The sequence below is a fragment of the Centruroides sculpturatus genome, unplaced genomic scaffold (genome assembly GCF_000671375.1).
Source record: "Centruroides sculpturatus isolate CEXI.00-Female unplaced genomic scaffold, Cexi_2.0 scaffold2159, whole genome shotgun sequence".
Lineage (NCBI taxonomy): Eukaryota > Metazoa > Arthropoda > Arachnida > Scorpiones > Buthidae > Centruroides > Centruroides sculpturatus.
In genome coordinates, this window is record NW_019386378.1 from 48,304 (window position 1) to 67,558 (window position 19,255).

At 35.6% G+C, this 19,255-nt stretch overlaps 1 long non-coding RNA gene across 1 annotated transcript in view; it reads right to left on the reverse strand.

Moving 5' to 3' along the window:
* Nucleotides 1-7,293, reverse strand: part of LOC111614753 — a 9,438-nt gene extending 2,145 nt beyond the window's left edge. The window contains exons 1-2 of the long non-coding RNA XR_002754983.1: nt 6,930-7,293; nt 6,788-6,843 (exon numbers count right to left, since the gene is read on the reverse strand). This is a non-coding gene — a long non-coding RNA (uncharacterized LOC111614753). The remainder of the gene's footprint in view (nt 1-6,787; nt 6,844-6,929) is intronic.
* Nucleotides 7,294-19,255: the final 11,962 nt, after the last annotated feature.

A 19,255-nucleotide genomic window follows, 5' to 3' on the forward strand; every position in this document is an offset into this window, starting at 1 on the left:
TCTCTGCCAGATTTAAAAAGGGCTGTCCATTTTTTCACAGTGGTGTACGAAGGAGCAGACTCTCCTAAAACTTCATCCATGTCAGCTTTGATTTAAGATGCGGTCAACCCTTTTTTCGTCAGGTATTTTATGGCCGCACGAGTCTCCGTCTTCTCCATTTTTGACAAAGCATGTGCACACTGACTATCTGCTAAGCTGTCATGGCAAAACTTTTTGACAAATCAAGCGGAAATTGGTATCGTATCTTTAGCAAAGATGAATGAATTATTCCCGCCAAAAATTAAATTGATCGCAGCGCCGCATATAGGCAAGGCCGCAAACTTTCCAAACAGCCCTCGTAGTTTAAAGTAATATCTGCCATGTATAGGACAAGCATTTTTCATCATTTTACATTACCTGAAGTGTTTTGCTACCAAACATGGTTATAAAAAAGCCCTTATCCAACAATTGGTCAAAGTATATAACAAAAATAACAAGAGATAAACCAAAAATAACAAAAGGAATAATGGAAATAGTGGGCACGATTTCAATACTTGCCATGTGGTAGTAGAGTACAACCATCTTATGAAGAACATATACACTATCTGGCCATAAGTATCCGGACACCCAGTAGTACGGACTCAGAGTCTTGAAGCATATATTAATATGATGTTGGTCCTCCTTTTGCATCAATGACAGCCTGCACATGTCTGGGGAAACTTTCCACTAGTTTTGAGAGGAGGCCATCAGAATTAACTTCCAGGCATCCATCACAACTGAAGTGAGTGTTGGCAGTGAGGATGGTTGATGTGGATGGCTACGTAATCCGCATCCTAATTCGTCTCAAAGGTGTTCTATGGGATTTAGATTGGGGCTCTGAGAAGGCCAGTCCAGTTTTTGAACACCCATTTCATCAAACCATTCCTGTGCAAGTCTCAATGTGTGAATGGAGCAGTTATCCTGCTGGAAGAGAAATGGGCCTTCCCCAAAATACTGCCATAGAGTTAGGAAAGCAGCATTGTCCAGAATGTCCACATACATCCTAGAGTTCATGTTTCCAACCACAGGAACTAAGGGACCTAAGCCAAACCATGAAAAACATCTCCACACCATGATGCTGCCACCACCAAACTTTACAGTCAGCACAATGCAGTCATGCAAGAAGCGCTCGCCGGGCATCCACCAAACCCAGATGTGTCCATCGGACTGCCAGATTGTAAAGCGAGATTCATCACTCCGATGAACACTTTTCCACATGTCCACAGTCCAATGACGGTGAGCTTTGCACCATTGCAATCGATGCTTTGCATTCTGGGGAATGATGTTCGGCTTGAGAGCGACTGCACGACCATGAAATCCCAGGTTTTTTTTAACTCTCAATGAACAGTCCTGGTGCTAACACTAATGCCTGATGATCTTTGGAACTCCTAAGTGATTTCAACCAATGAGGACATGCGATTTTGTTTCACTACCCTTTTCAGAATTCTACGGCTGCATTCACTAATTTTGTTCAGCCTGCCATATCAATTATTTCCACTTTCACTGCCTTGATGTTTCCACTTCACAATTACATCACTCACAGTGGATTTTGGCTTCTATAGAATGTCCAAAATTTCATGAACTGATTTCCCACAAAGGTGGCATCCCACTATAAAGCCACGATCAAAGTCACTAAGCTCCTTTGACTCACTCATTGTCTTACAAACTCATAAATATGTGAGACAATGAGTAAGTCAAAGGAGCTTAGTGACTTTGATCATGGCTTTATAGTGGGATGCCACCTTTGTGGGAAATCAGCTCATGAAATTTTGACCTGACAAACCACTACCAACACTTTTATGCCTTTTGGTTACACATCAAAGGCCGTCACCTGCCAGATCCACTTCTTTAGGTGGTGTCTGGATACTTTTGGCATAAAGAGATAGCAGAATGTAAGAATACCAAAATAACATAAGTATGCAATCCTGCTGCATACAACTTATTGCACGATGGCAATCAACTCTGCTTACCGGGAATATATCGTATTCCAGTGATAAACCATAGAGACTAACAAGCATTGGAATACATAGGCTCCACAGCACAGTATCTGCAAAAGAGATTAACAGAACATAATTATGATATCAGCCACAACAAGCTCACCACCACCTTGGCTATTTATGCCTCAGACAGCAACATCCTGACCAATCGCTGCCATTATTAAGAGAGCCAAACAATTGGAAAACATTAATGCCTTGGAATCACTGGAAATACATGAAGCTGAAAAACAACAGAGAAACATTAATTTCAAAGATGAGAAATGCTTGTCCTATGCATGGCAGATATTACTTTAAATCACATCCGGGCCCTTTATTAACATGAAAATAATTTTTTTTTTTATTTAAAGAATGTAACAGAAATTGGTTTAATATCTTGTGTCCCACTTAATGACAATGACATAACACAGCAAATTTAACCTGGAGACGCACTCGATTAATGGAACATTTTTAAAATGCAAAAGCATTCAATTTACAGAACATTTTTTAAAACATTTATGTTTTAACCTGAAGACAATCCAGCTGAAGGATTGAAAACATTAGTTGTTATCAAGATAATATGCTACTGGAGAATTGTTTAGAAAGTACTACAAAGAAATTTTCTCTCTAAAAGAAATAAGTTTTACATGTGTGTCAGTTAGACAGTTTACAGTACATGATATGATATCCTTTGTCTACTTCCCACAATAACCAGTTTTGTATTAGACCTTGTGCTAGTGGCTGGTATCTGTACGTTCTTCTTTGTTACGAGCAATAAAGCATTATCAGTCATTGTAGTTAGATTCGACACCCTCTTAAATGTGTGTGCATAGCAAAATGTTACAATAAGAAAGCCACCCCATAAGCTATTAGTTAATTGATAAAGATTTTTATTTTTAAAATTCCATTCTTGAAACTTCTGTACATGGGCCTATTCTTTAAGAAACAATGGAACCACTTTTCTAGCTATACTTTTGTAAAATGTAAAAAATTGCCAAACTGGTCCCTATTCATTAAGCTCTATTTTTAGTTTTCTATGTTGCTTCAAGATAATTTTCATACAGAACTGAAAGGAGAATCATTGTTACAACAAAACAGTATCAAGTAAATAAAGTACATCTTTTGAAAACTAGGCATTTACTCTTATTTCTCTAGGTCTAAATTAAAAAGTATGGTTTGTTAATTATTTTTCTTTTTCTTAAAAAATAGGTATCTTTTTGGTTGGTTGGTTGCGGTTTTTTGGCACAAGGGCCACAAAGGCTAAGCTGCGCCAGGGTAAATTTTTGTTTCTTATAACACAAAAGTTTACCTAATGTTTTTACATAATTTAAAAGGAATGTATTTACATTTTAAAATTATCTTTAATACTTATGGGTGTTATATCAAATTTTCATTACTGAATATTAATTTATTTTTTGCAAAAATATCTGATCTCAAAAGAATATTTTCATTGTTGGAAGTATATTATTTCAGTTCTAGAAAATGTTCAACACATAAAGCAAAGCAAAACAGTGAATTAAAATATTTTTACACTATTAGGTTAGGACTGCTAATAGAGATCACTGTGTGTCATTGACATAGCACCAAATTATTTTGTTGCATTATTTACACCAGATGGTATAAATGTTAGTAAAAAAAATTATTGTATTTTTATTATTGCATTTTATAACAGATTATTATTATTAGGATTTAAAAGTCACATAGAAGAAACATTTTTTAAGAGCTAATTTATTCATTAAAGGAAGTTTTGCCTTTCTAGTATAAATTGTATAATAATTTATGTATGAACATCCTATCAATTCCTTGTGATGCAAATAAGGAGAAGCCATCCTTCTATATTTTCTACTTTGCTATATTAAAGTATATTTATACAGATTTCTGACTTTTATAACTTTGCAAATATCAGCTGTTACAAATAGATCATTGTAAAAAACATTTTCCTCTTTTTCTTTCTAAAAAAGTTGAAATAATCAACATTTACCTAATAAAAAGAAAACACATTAAAATAATAAAACTTTTTTGAGTATAAAAAAATTAATAAGCCACTAGTGATGTAAGAAACAGAAAATGGAAAAAAGCCAATTATGTATTTGGAATAATAATGATTTATAAAGAAAAAATTACTATTTCATTAAAATTTGACTTCAATTGAACAGAAGATATGCTAAAGATCTGCATTTAAGAACAAATTATTCACTCTCTTTTACAAGATTATAACTCATTAAATTGTAATTTATACTAGTGCACTCAAAAAGTTTGAGTACTAAGCAGATTGTGAAAAAATGCATTTAAGCATTTTATACACACATCCGATTTCAAAGTAATGTCACTCGGCCACAATGCATTGCTGTAAATGATGATACAACTGCTGGAAACACTCCTAAAAAGCATTTTCTGGAACCGTGCATAAGACTGCTATGATGCAGTGACAACCTCTGTAGACAATGGAACACCTGTTCATGAAAGTTGTTGTTTTGTATAGCCAAAAAGGAAATAATTGTTTGGTGCCAGTTTGGGTGAGCATGTGGGATGCAGCAAGGTTGCCAGCTCAGTTTGCACCAGAAGAGAGAGATGTGTGTGGAAGTGCTGTCCTGCAGGAGAAACCAGTTGTGGTTCCACCACAGCTTGGGTTGCATGCAACAAACTGATTTGTGCAGACAATGCAGAATTTGCACATGCCATTCTTTGTTTATAGTAGCATCCTTGGCATTGAATTCCTTGTGCACAATGTCCAAAGTCATGTGATAAGTGTTTTTCAACAGTTATCACATGACTTTGTCATCAGACCTGTCTTGGTGGCATCTCCTTGTATGCAGGGATGACAGTGATTTCCAAGTTATTAATTTCCACTTCACTTGTGAATTGTAGAGGAAACATCAGGACTTTATCTCTAGTTACGATGAGTTGCAGAAATGTCTCATTATCAGCATTGTGAATGAATATATAAACATCAACTCACAGCCCGAGTAGATAATAACAACACCAAACGATCGCCTAATTATCGGGCTATAATATGGCTATTTCAAATGATTGGAACTAAGTAATTTGACATTAGAGGTAGGCGTTAGGCGCCATCTCTTAATTAAATTAATAATTAAATAAATAAATTTAGAACATTCTGGAATAAAAGAACTGGCGGCGCCTAACGCCTACCTCTAATGTCAAATTACTTAGTTCCAATCATTTGAAATAGCCATATTATAGCCCGATAATTAGGCGATCGTTTGGTGTTATTGTTAATGAAGTTGCCACAAATAGTCATCCTTGACAATCAATCATTTATTTAGAGGTCAAAAGTACATAACCATTCATCCTTGACACTGATTGTACACAGTGGTGATATTCAGCGGGTTCGCATAGGTTCGGCCAAACCCGTTGTTAACATTTTCAAAGTTTTCCGAACCTTGTTACACACACGTAACATTTCTCAGTAGTTTTGTTTCTTTTAAAAAATATATTAAAATATATGTACTATACTCTGTAACACTACTAAACTAGAGCCTTATACCCCGTTCACCTTGGTACGACCTCCCTCGACCATTTCAATCTCGAATGAAACGAGGTTCAATCGTGGTCGACTCGAGAGTTCTTGAAACTAGATCCAGCATAAGAGAGATCCCACAATCCCACACGTGCGAGAAAATACAAGATGGCTGCAGAACATGTGTCATAATAAAATATGTACAAAATAAACCATTTTGAACACTCTTTTTTATTATTTATAAAAATACATGTATCTTAAGGCCAGTTTTTGCACTAATGTTGCTAATGCACCATTTGAGTGAAAAAAAATTGTTAAGGAAAAATTTTCTGTTAGCGAAACCTTTGTTAAATATTTCAAATATCACCAATAATTGTACATCAATGAGTACAGAATGACATTCAGCAAAAGTGTCATATTCAGTTCTGTCAGACTAGCATGACAGTTACCACAGCTGATACCTGATGCTGATGCAAAGTCATTCATAGTCTGGAAATGATATTCACCAACAATACATTGCACCTTCTGAATTTTTTCTTCCATTCTCGCCGTAGCCAGCCAACCTGTATGTGGGTCATTGTTGACTGCATTTCTACCTTCTGCAAACCAATGCCACTTAAATACAAGAGCAGATCATGGATTTATTCCCATACACCTGCTGAAATCATCTGCAATGTTTTGGTAGCTGATGTGCCAAATTTTTGGCAAAAGTTAATGTTTATTCATATCCAACTTCAATATAACACACTTTGCCATTGTCACTTCACTCCTGTATTAACGATGTACCATTCTGCATGCACTAATTCCCCCATGCATCTATTACTAGCAGTTTCTGACAAGTAACTGCACGCAGTTATTTATACCTGTGCAGTCCTGCAATATTTTGACTATATGCTGGTAAAATTAACTGACATATGCAGAACATTTCAATTAATTTTTTTAATCATGAATGATGTCATAAATAATAACTTCATACATACCAGAAAATCCAGTGTTTAAAAATAAAGTTTAATTATATAAACAAATATTTTCAACAGTTTTAAAATTGTCATCTTCAAAACAAACGTTTCTAAAAAATGATTTGAGTTTGTTCTGTGATCCACTTTTCAACCTGAAGATGATAATTTTAAACTGGTGAAAATATTTTTTGTATAATAACTATTTTTTGCTGGATTTTCTGGTGTGTATGTTGCCAATGCCTTAAATCAAAACAATTATTATTTAGCACAGAAAATAAATAAGATCATCTTAGGACCTATTTAATTGAAAAATTTTAATACTAAAACATTCTCAATAACAAAAGGTGAGTACTTACAATTGAACTTTAGTAATTTCCAGTCCCCAAGATACAATTGTCTTATTTAGTTCTTCCTGGAGAATAAAACTCGAATTCTTAGGACTAATCAAAATATAATTTTTTAGCTTTCATTTTCATAAATACACTAAGTGCAACTTACTTGGAAACTACTTTCAAAAACTGTTTTTTTATTTTCAAAATCATCTTGTGGTTTTTGAGAAGCAGTGTTTACTAGGCATTGATGACTAAGCTGATTAAACACTTCTTCTAATTTCTGAACTCTTGTAACAAAATGAATAATATCTGCTACTTGGTATTCTACTTCTGTGCTAATCTCTATTATTCCTCCGTCAGCTGTTAAAATCTAAACAAAAATCAAATTTTCAATTTATTTACTTTAAAACTCAACTTTATAATAAAATTGATTATTTTGCTAATCTGAAGCAGTGTTGTTATTCTTACGTGTTTCTTAAACACTATGTAGTGTAATTAATAAATCATTTAGCATTCCTTCATATCTTTATTTCCAATTGATTATTTCAAAAATAAATTATGTTTTGATGGAAGTGACATTCGTCTTTCTACAGATGAAATTTTCTTACTCATTATGAAAAATTACATAATATTCATTACTTTAAACAGATGAAAATCAAAGAAAAGTTTATCCTCTTATATTTGAAATACACTATAAGAAAATTTGAAGTTTTAGGCTGCTTTCAGACAGGTCACTCGGTCGTGTCCATTCATATCTCCATTGAAATCCATACATCTTAACACATAAATTGTACATCTTAACAAATGCTTTCAGATAGACATTACCGGCATGAAGCCATGGCACGGAATTGCCAATCTGTGCTGTCAATCACGGTCAATCACAGCTCTCCACAAAAACCACTTTTGGTAGCTGTTTCAAGAGTAATCGAAGGTTGCTAGATGAATTGACAAAGCTTCCAGAATTCTCTAAATTATTTAATTTAATTATAATTATCAAATCTAATAAGAGATGGTGCCTAATGCCTTCCTATACTGACAAATTATTTAGTAATTAATTTAAAATAATTGCTATATAGTAGCCCAATATAATCTGGTAGTTGTTAGATTATGTATGTATGTACTATACATCAGGTTTATAGATGTTGGTTTATGTATAAATTTCAAAGATTTGTAATGTGTGTTTATCAAAGAAAATTCCTTTACACTGAAAGAAATTAGTATTTTTGCATGATCTGAAAGTGGTCTGATAAATGTGTAACTATCATCCAATTGCTCTTCAGTTGGTATATAGAAAATTATTTAATGTTAAATTCATTGTGTTAAAATCTGTTTAAATTAAGTAACTTAATTAATATTAATCATCCATGTACAGTTTGTCAGGTGTGTTGGAAATGGTAGTTTATTATATTCGAAACAATTCAAAATTAGCATTAATTTCAAAATGTTTATTTCTAAAAGGATTTCATTTATTTCGTCAAAAGTACTTGAGATAATTATTTTTGTTGCTAAAACTTCTCAATTTTTCTCGTAGTCAAACGAAAAGTCAATTTAATTACGTTTATATAAACGCAAAGAATTTATTACGAATAACATCCGGTATATAATGACAAAATAAAACATAAACATCGAAAATAACTTTAAAACAAAAAATTATCCGCGAAACACATACAGAAAAACACTGTGCACTTTACTCTTATTCCGTTTATTATATGTTTAATATTTGATTCAATCAGAATGGGAAAAATCTGAACTTATATTTATATTCATAGCGATTTACTTTTATTTAACGTACTGTTTATACATGTGTACTGCTTTGTCATTTTTTATATTATANATATATCATATGAAAAAATTCATATATTTTTATTCATATAAATGCATTAAAAACTAAAAAAATTTCTTCAGCTTTCATAGTATTCTTGGTGTTATGCAACCAAAAATAACAGCGTGGGATGAACACACCACACTTTTATTTAGAAATTTTCATAGTTACACTTTCTATCAATTTTTAATGGACTCCCACGAATGCCCCATGCTTTTATTTCTAATCTCATAATACCAGATTACTGCAAAAGCTGAAGAAAATTTAGTTTTTACTTTATAGTGCATTTATGTGAAATTTTTATTTTAAAACTATTTTTCTTAAAGTAAAAGCACACTGACTATGGCGTTAACAGTTTATTTTTGCTAGTGCTTCCAACAAACTTAGTTCATCATTTTCAGGCAAATTTTTCTCAAACTTTTTCAATCCAACACCCCTAATCCATTTGCCATTGTGTGAGAAAGGCCTGAAAATACTCTTAAGAAAAGTTTTCTACGAACCTCACACTTTGTGTCCTTACCATATATTGTTCTCAACATCTGGAAACCATTAAATGCAATGTTTCTTCTTACCCGTTTAACAGAGGAAAAGGAAAGGTTGTCAGTGACCCAAACTTTGCCTATAGTCACCATTCAGTACCTTGCCCCCAGCATTCCCTGCTGCCCATTTACTTCATTTTTATCCCCTAGATTTACTCACTGCCCACAAGAGGGAGGCAGCACCCATTTTGGGAACCACTGCATTAGAACATTGTGTTCTACTTTTAAATTTTGTTTGCTTGAAGATGAACGTAATTTGATGAAAGTGCTAGTGAAAATAAACTGTTAACACTGCACTCAGTGTATTTTTACTTTCTTTTTTTGTAATATTTGGTGAGAGGTTCGAGCTGTATTCAATAGTTTTTTTTTAATTTTCTACTGTTTAGTTTTATATATGTAACAGGTGAATTATTGAAATTTCTCCTTTTAGCATTATGTCGACCAGGGGTGGCCAACACGTCCAATGCACCAAACTTGGCGCATTGGACGATTACAAGTGGCGCTTCAGTCGTTTCCGAGCAACATTGCTAGATTCGGCTTCATTGCATACACAATTAGGTGCAATCGACCTGTTGACCTTTTTTTTTATTTGCTTGTACGTTACACTATGCATTCGTGTTCACGTGCACCACTGATGTCATATAGAACTACTTTATACGGGTAGTGTAGTTACCCGTGTAAGATAGTTCTCTTATAAATTATAGATTATAAATAGTTTCTTCTTATAAATTGAAATACTTAATTAATGGGAGGCCAAAATTTTTCTCCGCCCCGGGCTGCTAACACTCACGGTATGCCACTGCGCATCTGAACTCGTCTATCAAAAAATTGGCGCATGGTATGCAAAAGGTTGGCCACCCCTGATGTAGACAGTACAACTAAAAAGGGCAATGGTTTGCCCTGTGTGTAATGCCATCATTATCAGATGTTTACAAAATTTAATTCTTCTTCTGCTAATTGCTAAAATTGTTTATAAACTCTAAAAAAATGTTTTATTATTGAGAATACACATGTATGCAAAGTTTCAACTAGATCAGAAATTGAAGTGGGTGAAAATTGAGTTATTTTATCTGGATGGTCAGACAAAGAAAAATAGAATAAGTTAATAAAGTGTATAAAAACAGATTGATGAAATGAATTGAGGCACAATATCTTGGACAGAAATAAATTTGCATTTTTATAAGGAAAAGTATACAGGGAATCCACATTTGTACTTGATAATCTTATTCAATTTAATTTTTAAAAAACTTCTGATTTTTTTAGTTTTTGTCAATTTATTATAGATTGATTGATACTGTAACTTAATTTAAAAAATGCCATGCTTAAGTTGAATAATAAATTTTTCAAATTAATATACACAATACTTATCATTAACATATATACAGTAGAGCATCATTTATCTGAAAGCTGGTTATCCGAAACGCCCGTTATCCGAAAGCATTCCATTCGGCAAATTTAAATTTTCGCTAGTGCTGTGGCGCTGCAATCTTCGGCTATTTCTCGGGCTACTCAAATATTTTACGTTTTTGATACTAAATGAACATCTGAAGTATAATTTTTTATTGTTTTAATATTTTTCAATAAATTTATTTTGTTTGTACAAAATAAAAAAATAATTTTTAANACTCCTTCATATGTCAGGAGTTGCAATTTGGCATAGTATTTGGTGATCAAATCATGCGCACATAAAATAAACCAGACTTGTAGGTAGTCAGGGGACCCAGAATCGAGTCAAAATAAAATACAAAATGCTGAAACTGTTTCTACAAACAGGCGCGAGTGCGAGATTTGCGCATGAGTTGCTCGCACTCTCTGAAACATAGTATCGACCCAAGAATGACTTCGCCGTTTTACTTGTTTATTATAAAGTACAGTATGTATATTAAAGTATTGTAGACAGTATCTTACCATATCTACTGCTGTATAGTTTCGTGTAGTCTCCAATCCGTCCCACGCCTTTGACTATTCATTTTTCCTTTTCCATCTTGTTTATCGTTGCTTTTAGTAAGACGACAGAGCAGTAAGAATTTTTCAGCAAATGGCTGATAGCTGTCCACCGAGTGAAAGTATGTTATTCTGATGTTCAATCTTCTTTTTGTGTTTGCTCTTTCTCTTACAATACAATATCAGAATTGCTGAGCATAGCTGATGGTAAGATACAATAGAAGGTTATATACATAGTGTTTGATAAACATTTCCATAAGCATTGCGCCAAGAGGGTGCATATAGTATTTCGTTAGTAGAGTAAACAAACTTAGGCGCGACAATAAAATTCATACATTAAAATGCCCGATAAAACATAAATTGTTTGTTTGTTTTGTTGCACGACAGATACTAATACAGTAGAGCGTCGTTTATCCGAATCAATTGGGGACTGGGGTTGTTCGGATAACTTATTTTTCGGATAACCGATTACAGTAGACCCCCTATAATGCGGGTTCATATAATGCGGATTCGTATATCGCGCGAAAAAATTGAGACCGTATTCGTATAAAGACGCTAAAGAGACTCGTAAAATGCGGTAAAACGTCATCGCCGACTCGTGTCGCGACAGGATTGGTCGAACCTGGACCAATAGTGGACGAGCAGCCGAACTACTTACACGCTACAGAGAGTTTAGGCGGGTAAGTTGAGCTTACTCAGTGCCGTACCGTAGTGGGGACGGCAAAATTTCACAATAAATAACAATAATATCTTGTAAAAATTTGAAACATCCTAATCTATAATTGCATTGTGCCTACGATAGTGCTATCGTCGGGACAGTCCGGGAATCGACTCGCCGGATGAAGTAGTAACTTTTTCATCCGAGGAATTCCTGCGAAACCTGTTGACCCTTTTTTTTTTATTTTTTGCTTGTACGATTCATTCGCGTTCATATACACCACTAATATTCAATAGAACTATTTTAAACAGGTCGCTGCACTACCACCGAATTTTTCATTGCTTGTTCTGTGACAAAACTGAATTTTGGTCTTTTAAATTGAAATACCTAAATAAAGGGGGCGAAATTTTCCTCAGCCCCGGGCGGCTGACACCCACGGTACGCCACTGAGTTTACTTTCGTCTGTATAGTATATAGGCTCCAAAGTTCAATGAATTTTTCGCAGAAAAATAACTTATCAGAAAACGCGGCCGCCGTTTGGTGCGCTGCTCCCCGACGAAAACAAGCTTAAATTAAGCAATGGCGTGGTCGAACGGTGCACACTCGGTAAGTAATCCTACAATTTTTTGTTTATAGCATAGTTTATACGGATTATTCCGAAAAAATTATACCTGTTTTGGAAATGTTGAGTGAAATTAGTCTAGAATCGATTAATTTTACGAAAGAAAACCTTTCGAACAGTCATAGTCCGTAAACTTCGCACGTGCCGGGCTGTGATTGGCTCATGTATTTGAGGATTACTACAACGCGAAATTCTTATAAAACGGAACGTATCTACTGCGTTATAGAGGGGTCGACTGTATGTACGAAAAAATATGTTAACCTATCTCATGTTAAAATTTTTGTCCGTTGCGTGTTGCTTCGCGTTGAATTTTCGTCGATGTTAATCCCCTAATGTAAACTTTTTAAAATAATAATCGTGGCTATTCTATCGTTAAACATTATTTTTTTATTTTTTACAAACAAAATAAATATATTGAAAAATATAAAAACAAAAAAGTTATACTTCAGAAGTTAATCTAGTATCAAAAACGTTCGATTCCGCATGACACACAGTCCTCAGAAAAACACCACACAAAAGTGCCAATGCTGCCAGCTAAAACACACACATATATAAACATCAACTCACAGCCCGAGTAGATAATAACAACACCAAACGATCGCCTAATTATCGGGCTATAATATGGCTATTTCAAATGATTGGAACTAAGTAATTTGACATTAGAGGTAGGCGTTAGGCGCCATCTCTTAATTAAATTAATAATTAAATAAATAAATTTAGAACATTCTGGAATAAAAGAACTGGCCCGGGACAGGGCTTGAACCCGCAACCTCCGCTTGCCGTGCGGTGCGCTTGCCAGTTACGCCACCCGGACCCCGAGCGAGTCTTCGCTTCCAGAAGTATATTAGATTTAGATATAACCTTACTTGGTTAAATACATCACCGACTGGGGACGACTCCTTCGCCCACGACCCTAACGGTACTCAGCCGGCTAACGTAACACCCGGCGAGGTATATATATATATAAACATCAACTCACAGCCCGAGTAGATAATAACAACACCAAACGATCGCCTAATTATCGGGCTATAATATGGCTATTTCAAATGATTGGAACTAAGTAATTTGACATTAGAGGTAGGCGTTAGGCGCCATCTCTTAATTAAATTAATAATTAACCAAGTACGGTTATATCTAAATCGGCGATGTATTTAACCAAGTAAGGTTATATCTAAATCTAATATACTTCTGGAAGCGAAGACTCGCTCGGGGTCCGGGTGGCGTAACTGGCAAGCGCACCGCACGGCAAACGGAGATTGCGGGTTCAAGCCCCGTTCAGGGCCAGTTCTTTTATTCCAGAATGTTCTAAATTTATTTATTTAATTATTATTAATTTAATTAAGAGATGGCGCCTAACGCCTACCTCTAATGTCAAATTACTTAGTTCCAATCATTTGAAATAGCCATATTATAGCCCGATAATTAGGCGATCGTTTGGTGTTGTTATTAAAACACACACATCAACAAAAAAATATTGGAGTAGCCAAAGATTGCAGCGCCAAATTTTGCCAATTCCAGTCTGCAAATTTAAATTTTGCCGACTGGAATTCTTTCGGATATCCGACTTTCGGATAAACGACGCTCTTCTGTATTCAATTCATATTACAGAATAAGTATGAGACGAACATAAAATATGAACATGAAAATTGCAGTTTACTGTAAGCATGCAATATGAGTGAGCAAGTCACTGAAGAGGAGCTAGTGCTGGCTCAAGAAAGGAACTGTGCTGAAGGTGAAGTACTTAATGATCAAATCTCTGAAGTAGTTGTTTTGTTTTTTGCGTACGTATTTATGTGCATTCATGCCAAGTATCCCCATTTTCTTCCATTGAAGTTTTCAATTGATGTCTTTCTAGTTCTAAACGAATGCAGTGAAAGATATAATCTTTGTTACTATCCGGGATGTTACAAAAGGAACAGTGGTTCGTTTATTGTAAATTAAAATGGCTAAGTTAAGAGTGATACCTATCATGTCCAGTTAAAAGCTGTTTATGTTAATCCAGTTATTGTTGATGTAGTCTTCTATTGCAGGTATAAATTTGTAAGTCAGATGATTATGATTGTCATTCCATTTGAGTTGTTACTCTTTAATAAGATCCCGTTTAAGCATGTTTTTAATATGTTTTATGGGAATTTTATCGTAGGAAATATCAATAGAAAGGTCGTCCAGTGCTGCAGATTTTGCTAGCTCGTCGGCGCTCTCGTTTAATTTGGTGCCAATAAGAGCTTTTGTCCAGTTTAAAGGAAACAGAGTTAGGAGAGGTGATTATCTCTTTTATGAAATCAGTTGCTATGAGGTAGTGGCCCAGGTTGTAACACCGAGGCGCAATCAGTATAGAAAGAGTACTGGGTATTGCTCAGTCTGCTGTTACTCAATTGTAATGCCTTGAGTATGGCCAGTAACTCTGCTTGAAAAACAGTGCAGTATGTGTGAAGTCTATATCTGCTGCTGTGGACTTCGGTGTGGTTGTTGTAAACAACAAAACAGCAGCCGACTCCCGAGCCTAGCTTAGATCCGTCCGTGTAGATGTTTATTTACGTGTGAGCCCTAGAGTTAATTCTGACCGATGGGAGGCGATAAGGATTGATGGTAGACGTATATTCTATTGGTTTGCCTATGTCGTTGGCACAGAGTGTTTCATTACTAGTGACGACGTTGCTGCCCCTGAGTATATTCCAAATTTATCATGATTTTCTATGAGCATATTAATAGGGGCTTCTTAGTAATAATTTGCAGGCTGGAAGTGGACAAGTGCGGTAGCGTTTGGCGATATGCAGCAGCGCCCTCCTATGGGATGAGATCAATTTCCTTGATATGCGTGATTTTTTAACTGCATCTGCCCACGTGTTGCTGGCGTAAATAATTATTGGTAAGTAAACCATGTCATATATGGTGGCCATGACGCCTGAATCCAAGCCCCAGTTATTTTTAGCGAAGCGGGCTAAATTTTGGAATATTTTCCCAGTATTGTTACATATATATTCAATGTAATTTGTCCACAGAAGCCTGTGGTCGACAATAACTCCAAGAAATTTGAGCGCCTTTAATATCTTAATTGTATTTCTTCCCATTTTAATGGTAGGGACTCTTCTTGTCCGGCCTGGTGAATATTATACCTTGTGACTTGTTAGAGTTGAATGAAGCTTATGCTTAGACCCCAAGTTTCCATGTTATTGATAATCTCGTTGCCCTTGAGCTCCAACTCCGCACGAGAGTTAAGTTTAGTTCACACTGAGCGCGATTCGCTAGCGAAAGCGAAAAACAGAGCGAATTACACGTCAGACATGACGTCGTTTCCGGCGAATTTTACCATTTCGCGAATCGCTTCGAAGTTCGGAACTGTCGAGCTTTTTCGCTTGCGAAAAAATTTCGCGCCAATCGTATTCCCGCTAGTTGCCACGTGGTTCTTGTTGTTTTCAAGATGGCTACAGAAACTTTCTCACGTAATAGATTACATGTTGTAATTACGGATTTTAATATTTCTCTCACCCAACATCGTTTTCTTTTTGACTTATTTTCCTTTCTCAAAAAAAAAAAAAACAAATGTGGTTAACCACGAAATATCAGAAGCGGCCATTTTGTTTTTTGAGATGACGTTTTCACTCGCTTGCAAATGATTGGCTGCTTAAAATTCGCAATCGCTTTTCCCTTTTGGTTGTATGGTCAATTTCGCTAAGCGAATAAAAATCGCTTTTCGCGTTTCACATTCGCTTTCGCTATTCGCTCAGTGTGAACTAAGCTTTAGCCTTTATGAGGATGAAGACGTCATCCGCATATGCGATGGTGTCGTCTTGTCCAAAGTTCTGTTTGAGAAAGAAATCAAATATCACGTTCCATAGGAGCGGGCTACAAGCAAAATCGTCCACAAGATTTTGCGTGGTGCCTGGTGATTTCCTGCTCATGGTAATTATTGCCTGATTGGAGAACGGCTTTCTGTTAGATAAATAATTTTTTAAATGTATATATTGGCTGGACTTGCTAAGTTGCGCAATTGGAGGAGTACAAGTGGCCATCAAGCCGAGTCAAAGATCTTGCTAAACTCAGGCTCAGTACGTAATGATTGTTTTCCAGGTATGAATATACCTTGTCTTTAAGAATTTTTATTGTGTCTGTTGTAGATTTTTGTTTTCTAAATCCAAATTGCTTGTTGGTCAGTTTATTATTGGCTTCAAGATGCTACTTGAGCCTTTCAGTTAGTAGTTTCTCCAAGATTTTCTCCATTACCGGTAAGAATGAAATGGGCCTATATTTTCAGGCTTGGGGATAGTCAGTAGCTTAGCAATTTTCCACGAGTTAGGAAAAATACTATATTTAAAGCAGTTGTTGCTTATATGGGTTAGCATTCACACCTTTAATTTGCCGTCTCCACTTCTCTATATCCAGAGAGTCCTCTTTCTGCCATCCCCTTTCCTCCAAATCCTCTGCCACCTTGTCTTTCCATCTCAGCTTCAATCTTTCCAACGTAGTCCAAACCAATTTCTAATCCTTTTTCCAACATAGCCCTCACTTTTTCTGTCCACATGTCCAAACCTCTTAATCTACTTTCCTGCATATTCTTACTTATAGGACCCAACATGACAGTTGCTCTTATGTATCGATCCTTATTCTGTCCTTCTTCGTCACATAACACATCCATTTCAGCATTCTTATCTCAGCTGTCTCCATCTTTTTTTCCTGGGCTCTTATAACTGCCTCCTACATGTCAGCACTGTACATCATTGCCGATCTTACCATGGTATTTTTTATTCCGAAGTTTAATGACAACGTTAAATTAACTTCGCCGATAGGTATTCTATAGTTTAAATGGAAGCTCGTGCAACCGATAATTAATGTTATTGAATGCATATGTGAGAACTCACGGTGAGAAGCTAGTAATTTCATATGTGAGAACTCACGGTGAGGAGCTAGTAATGAAATTACCAGGGGCGTGCCGTGACATTTGACGATAGGGAAGCTGTGTTTCTGTAAGAAGCCGACATCCAGGGACAATCAGTCAATCGCGCGTCAGTGATGGTCTAGGGTCCATTCGTATCGTTTATTCGATAAGCCAGTAAAAACCGTAGACTTCTCTAAATGCATTTTTAATATCACAATTACATTCCGAATCGCTAGCCACGATATAAGGGCTACAATTAAAAATAAAATAATAAAAACTTACTCGGTGAAATAAAATATGTGGTGGATGTACCGGTACATACAAAATATTCTTCAATTATATGAATATACTTTAAAGAAAATTATAATTAAATATAGCTTTGCAAAGAAACGTACATAAAAATATAAAATATTCTTTACTTTTTAAATCTTAAAACAATGCACTTAGTCAAGTAGCTCCCTACGAGTGGCTAATGAATGGAATCGAAGACGGTTGCAGAGCGTGCATGCACGCACTGCCAAATCCCCAGGGTGCCGATACCGGTCAATTCAAATACCTCTTTTGTCGCATCATTAGTATATCTGAAAGGACGCGACAGGGCTGTTGTAGATTTTAAACGTTTCTCACCATAGCTGTAAAAATCTAAATATGTTAAACTTAATAGATTGTCCGTCATTTGTTTTCTAACTAATTCGTTTTAGGACCAGGTGTTGTCCACGGAAATTTCCAAAATTTACAACTTTTCGGTCACTCTCGTCGAACTGGAAAAATTTCTGTCTTTATTACATCTAATACAGTATTTCGAAGAAATCAGTCCCCACTGTACTCGGCTATAGATTGGTTCGGTTAAGCTTTTGTTTAAGTAATATTCCGGCTCTTTCATCAGGGTTTTGTTTATGTCCCCAATTCCCTAATCGCTTAATTATTTAACTACTTCTTAAGTAGAAATAAGTCGAAACCAGTTACTTTGTACTCGAATATTTGTAGTCTCGGGAAAAAAGTGGAAAGACAAATTTTTATGACAAACGGATACATAAATCGTAAATTTAAGGAAAATAAATTCTAGAGCTTTTTCTGTACCTGGTGCATCTCTCTCATTCATTAAATTTAGTTGTAAATGACGCTGTCGAAGTAACGGTTAATTTTTTAACATTATACAAGAATTGTACACGTTTTTTTCTACATCCCCTTAAAGATGGGATGTACGAAATCGTAATATCACTGGTTTAACATCGAAATCCGTGAGTAATATAAAATCGGAAAGCGGAATAAATATATCAAATATTTTAATGGATTTTTTTAACTCCTGTCAACTATACAGAACTATCGTAAAAACATACCAGTAAATTCTTATCGGTTGGGTTAAGTTATAAATCTACTCGTTATTCACGTAATCGAAATATCTAGTGGGCAGGCGGCTAACAGCCCAGAACCGGTCCTTGATAGAATTGGAATCTTTATATGTGTGCAGCTTTCACCCAAGGTCGTAGGCTTCCACCGGCTAAACCGGGTGAGGTTGGTGTTCTGTAAAGCGCATGCGCAAATCTGGCTTTTCGTAATCTGAAAATACAGGAGATTACACTCTGCCACTAATATTCTAATATACAATAGCAATTTTTTTTCCACGTGTAGTATAGAAATTTGTAATAAGATACATAATGCGGTTATAATAAAATATTGTGCGATTATTTTCATATAATTAAAATTGATATTTATTTATTTTTTAGAGAATACGAGGGAAGCGGCGCTTCCAACGCTTCTAATGACGGCACGCCACTGGAAATTACTACCTCCTCACCGAGAGTTCTCACATATGCAGTCTCGCGTCTGACACCTGATGTCAGATCGAGATTGCATATGTCTCTGCATATGTGTCAGATCGCGCAGTCTCGATCTGACATCAGGTGTCAGATCGAGACTGCGCGCCCACTCACCTTATCTAGGGTTGGCGATAAATGTTATATTTAAGAAGACCAAGAGATCATGAGATCTCCGTCGAGATCATGAGATCTACGTCAGGCCTCTGACCAA